The following is a 6,000-nucleotide window of genomic DNA, read 5'->3' as shown; positions in this document are numbered from 1 at the left end:
GGGACACACAAACCCCTCCACCACGATAAGGTAGCGATTCAAGGAGGGGCTCTTCATAGTATTTTTCCCAGCCCAGCTTCCACCTTCCCACAGCCACAGCAGTCCCGCTGTATTCTAGAGCTGTCTAGTTTTCCTTTAGTTGCCTTAGTTTTGATAGCGCACCCACTAGTGTAGTGGCGTCGTTTAAATTTGGCTTGTGTCTTTAATTTGTGGGGAAACAATAAGCCTTTTTGTTCACTCACTGTCTCGCTTCCAGTTTGGATCCTGCACTTGTGTCCATCCCATTTACCTCGTGCCGCTGGGCCGTGACACTAATTAAAACATCATCTTTTTCATACTGTCTAGAACTGTGTTTCCCAACCTTTTGGAGCCACGGCACATATTTCAGAAAAATCACACGGCACACCACCAAAGAAAAATGTCACAAAAAGCGAGTTGATCTTTTTTCCCTAGTCACCAGGCGTAGCAGAATTGGTTCTGTTTGTCCCCGGTATACCTTTTTTGTTGTCTTCTGATCACTATTCATGCTAGGGCCTTCATCTGGGTTGGAATTTTCTCCAGGACCCAGGTCAGATTGACTACTTTTTCTTTTCAAATATTTATCTATTGCTATTATGTGCCGCATTGTCTCACTCACAGCATGACTATAATTTCTTCTTCATCTTCTTCATCTTCTTCTATTTTGCTGGCAGTTGGCAACCTATTTAATTAGAGCAGGTAGTTGTATTGCCCTCTAGTTGAAGAAAATGTAAATGTTCTGCCCGCTACTCACGCCGGGCGCTTAGAGTACTAATCAGGGCGAACCAGATAATCGTCCGTGGTAGACCTGATCGTTTGTCATGGCACACCTATGTGACGCGGCACTGTGGTTGGAAAACACTGGTCTAGAATAGTGTCCAGTAAAGAACTGTGTGCTCCCGTTTTGGTGAATGAAATAGTGCATGCCCACCAATTACAGCACTATGTGACATGAATGATATGAATTTTTTTGCTTCATATGCAACATGATGGCAGCTACATTTTTAGGCTTCATGTCTATGAAATTCTATGAGTTTCTTCCTGTTAGAAGTGAGTTTTTCTTTCCCACTCTTGCCAAGTGCTGACTCGTATGGGGTCACCTGACTGAGTCTTTTTTCATATATTTTTTTTAATTAAAGCACCCCGAAGCAACTATTGTTGGTTTGGTGCTTTATAAATAAAACCGAATTTAACTTGATGTAATTTGTTGTTTTTTGACATAAATTTAGTCATAACTGACTGAGTTTCTCACCGTTTACAATAAATAAACGGAGCGTTGACATTTTTCTTCTTTAAGCAAATGCTCTGAATTGATGCCAAACATGACTGTAACCTTGGAATCACTGCTACATTCTCTGTCATATGAAATCTTCCATTCACACTACATTAACTGGGCCCCTAATCATCTTCCTGTCTCCCTGACAGTGCACAGCTGTATCTTAAGTAATAAAAAAAATACAATTCTTTTGCTATTTTTCTTTAACAGTTTCCCCGGGTAAAAAAAACTGCTGAGCATATTGATTTTCTTTAGCTGAGGATAAATGGGATCATATCTGACATGCATTGGTGGTTGTGAAACAATATCACATTGCTGCCTCAATATTTTGATGTATGACTCCATATTAGACATCACCTCCCCTTTTAAAAGCATGAAAATTCCTCTGAATACGATATTTTTGGCCTGTGGTTCTCTGAAGATTAATTTGACTCCAAAACCGCACTTTTCCTGGCTCAGCAGGAAAAGGAAGGAGCTCAGATGAGCAGGTCCTGACCTCTTAGTCTTCCAGTCGTGGAAATTGAATGCACTACGAGCTTTCCTTTGAATTCATTTATCTCCATGACTCTTTCCTTTTCTTTTTTGACTTCTCTTTTGCAGTCCTTAATGGGAAATAAAGTTTGTGAAGAATTACATCTCTGTGCAAAGGAAAAAAAGATAAAAGCTCTTTGAAAAGTTTACTTTCAGAGTGAAGCAGCCAAGTTGGTGGTTGTTTTATGTTTGTGTCGGTTTTTAGCTTTTCAACAGATATGGTGGACTCTGCTTGTACAAACAACAGCGTGGTTTCAACTGCTCGCTTGATGGATGTCATGGTCTGTACATCTGAATGACAGGAAGGCTGCTTATCATGTTCCTCATCGTCAGGCTACTGACATCTGTCACCTTCAGTCTTTCTCCTTCCCGCTCGCCTCTCCCTCTTTTTGCCTCCTTAACAGACACTCATATACGTCCGCACACATACACACTGTTCTGCAAGCACCAAGTCTCCACTTCCAAAGCATCTCTGCCACTTACCTCTCTCATCACTCAAACCGTTTGCTGTAGCACTCCGCCTTCCTCTGTGGCGTGGGGGAATGGAAGAAACGAGACAGGCGAAAAGGGAAAAGGAAGACAAAGGGGACGATTCATTCATTCGGGAGGGCTCATATGTTCTGAAAGGTGCTGCTTTGGCAGCAAAAACTTTCCTCTGACATGTGTCCAATTGATACTTTGAAATGGCTGCCCACTCAGCAGAAGTGATGGGACAATTCCCCCTCGTCTGCAGATTGGGAGATGAGAGTGGCGATGTTAAGCAAGAGAGAGATGGAAGTGCCACCGCGAGCTGAAAACTCAAGATATCACCTGCAGCGGTTACCCGGATCGTTTCATTGATTTTTCATCCGCTTCCCCCTCATTATCATCAATGTCGGACGTGCTGTTAGCCTCCCCGTCATCATCATTATTACACAAGTGTCGCTCATTAGCATCTTCATCACTTTTATTTCCAATCAGCACTCGCAGCAGCTTAATGTACAAATATGTTAATTACATCAAAAATGTCTGTCAGCTGACAACATTGTCTAATTGCTTGAGTGTTACAGTACATTCGGTCCTGCTGGTAAACATTGTCGATAAAGGCCCAGATTGACATGCATATGCATAAACCACAGCACATAAAGACATCTTACATATTTAAGGGAATATGTGGCGCACCATGGTGTATTACGATGTTTGGAAATTTGCATAGCTCTGCATGAATACAATCAAAAACACCATCAAGTAGATCAACATTTCAGTTGAGCAAATAATGCAAAAATAATAGACCTAGTGCTGTGACCACCAAAGCAGAACTGAAGACAACAATAGCAGTTTTATAGTCTTTATTTAACTCGAAGCGGAGAGTTGGCAGGGTTTGTTCACTTAAGTGGTTTTAACAGTCTAAGCTGTGGTCTGCAGAGTGATCCATAGGACAATCGTAGGACGCTTTCCTCCTTCCAGGATGAGTGACTCAATCCTGGAAGGAGGTAAGTGGCTGGGGTGAGTGAGCAATCATTTAACTCAGAATGGAGTTGCTGGGAACATGGAAACAAAAACAAGTACCTGGGAAAGACACTGATGAGCTGATTTACCACTCGAAATGAGGTGAAGAAAGGCCTTTCTTATATGTTCAAACCTTTGTCAGGAAACAAGCATGGCAGCGTAGTATTATCATAGGTTGGGTCTGATTTGCTGCATCTTGGTCAACTTGATTGATTCTGATATACACCATCAAATAAAGGAAAAATACTTGTTTGTGAATTGAATCTAAAGAGAAAGTACATTTAAAATGTAAAAAGCCAATAGCAATAATCCTTCGCTGTCAGGATATTTTAGGCTTTATCAAAATTGTTTACCCTGGTCTTGCCGAACACAGGACAAAGACAATAAGTATTTAACTTCGTCCATGATAACATAGACTGAAATGTAACTCTTTTACACCTATCCATCTTGTTATGCTTATGCAGTTCATGTTTCTGGTGGGGCTGGAGTGTATTGTAACAGTCATGGTTCAGATTGCGGAGTGCACCCTGGAACAGGTCACCAGTGTGTCACAGGGCCAACACACAGAGACAACCATTCATGCATGTCCAGTTAACTTAACATGAACTTCTTTGGCCATAGACAGGTGGAACATGCAAACTGGACAAGGAGGCCCCAGCCAGCCAGTGGATTCAAACCCAGGACCTTATTGCTGTGAGGCAACAGTGTTCAGCACTTATGGAGAACAAATTTTCCCACCAACTAAAAATGACCGTGCAGCACCACCCACAAACCTGAATAACGTAGGTTTTCCTCAGATTTGCATTCTTACTTAATGAAAACATTCTTGGAAAACGCTTCTGCTTCAGTCCATCCAACACTGGTCCATGAACATTTGTATAGTTGCACAATAATCATGCCCCCAGTTCAGAGAGAAAACCTGCAATTTAATGGATTATTCCTGGCTGTGATATTTGGACAACCAGGCCTACTTTGAAGATTTATTTTTTCAAATTAAACGCTTTGCTAAAAGCTCTGAGGGAGCACCAAGAGGTAGGGGCTGCGAGATGGTAGGTCGCCTCAGGGCAAAGCATCAGCTTGATCCTAAGGTCCAACAACAAGCTTTAAGTCTTTTCTGTTTTTAGGGTTACAAATAAGTGCTGACTTGGTTCTGACAGGGTTAATCAAACAGAAATGCCTCTGTGAAGAAACTCACCTGCATCCCACAGTGGAAGGTGTTCTGTACAGAGGTGTGGGCAGAAATTCGTCCAACCTGCTGTGGAAGACTCATCACTCCAAACACTGAGTTACAGTTATTGCTGTTCAAGCAGGTCAGTGGTGTTAAAATCTGAATATTTGAGACTATATTTATGCATAAATACAGAAAATTTCATGGAGTTCACAAACATCTAAGCAGATCTCCATATTTATGCAAGAGAAGAGGGCTTGCCGAATGTTTGAATGCTGCTATTTGTGGCGTCCTTGTGCTCTTATGGCCTTCACAGCCTTTCAGTTCTTGGTGCAGGATGTTAAACAGTACTTCACCAGCACCATGAAAACACCAGGTGTCTTTTGAAAAAAAAAAAGAAGTTTATCCTTCATGTAAAGGACAGAGACTGAGCCATCCAGGGACCTTTGATGCATGTTTCCTGTTTTCTGTCATCTCGCTACTCTTAACAATTGAAAGAAAGCTGAGAGTAAAAATATAAGCCAAGCAAAATCTAGTAGAGATCCCAGGAGAGTGCCTGAGTACACCGAGAAAGCTGAGAATTCAGAATTAGCCAGTGTAGTTTTGATTGAATGTGATAATTCAACCTTTTTTTTCTTTTTTAAATAAAGACATCTTTTAGAGTTTGGTGGATTGCATTAAATGTGTTGAGTCATCATCGTCACTATGTGATTCTGGCTGGCCGATATCATTTTCAGGAAATGATCCACTCGCCCTAACAACAGCAACAGTGACGGCTTAAAAAAAGCAGGGATGGTTGAAATGTGTTTCCATCGTTACTATCTGCCTTCTTTTGCTCAAGCTGTCAGACAGGGTTCAGGCCATCAGCGATATAAGGATGCTTTCTTTAGAATGAGGCGACTGCAAAAAATGTAAGATGTGAGTTTAAATGTCAGCATGCAGAAATGTGCCTGCTCTTTTAGCTCTAATTATTTTAACGTGACAAGATATTTTAAACCTTAAAATCATTTCACTGTTCAAAGGTTAATGTCTTTCCTTCCAACTATTTCTTAAGCTGCATTACTTTTAATAGTATCTTTGGAAGTCATTAACAAGCGTCACAGTCTTCATGTTTTCTATTTGTTTCTGTTTATTTCTGCTTCTCACTGTTAAGTTATTAAAAGTTTACTCTTTTAATCTGTAATTATCAGGGGCCGGGTCAGTGACCCAGCATGTTGTGTTATTTTGTATTGTTGATTTCTTATGTTAATATTATGTTTAAATTATGTGCCATTCTTAAGTTAAGGATAGAGTTATTTTGTATTACTTATGAGATAAGGTTAAGTTCTAGAATTATTATTAGTTTGTCTTGGTTGAGTTTTAGTTTGGTTTATGTTTTACTCTATGATTCCTCATCTATGTAGGTTCCTCTTCCTCTGTGTCTCGCGCCCTCTGTCTCGTGTCAAGCTTGCGTGTCCCAGTTCATGTCTCCATGTCTCGTTTTATTTATCTATGTAGTTTCACAATGTGCTTTTTCTAA

This window comes from Haplochromis burtoni, unplaced genomic scaffold (genome assembly GCF_018398535.1).
Source record: "Haplochromis burtoni strain Fernald_Lab_line unplaced genomic scaffold, NCSU_Asbu1 Contig_339, whole genome shotgun sequence".
Lineage (NCBI taxonomy): Eukaryota > Metazoa > Chordata > Actinopteri > Cichliformes > Cichlidae > Haplochromis > Haplochromis burtoni.
The sequence above is the reverse complement of the archived record's forward strand: the minus strand, read 5'-3'. Positions refer to the sequence as shown.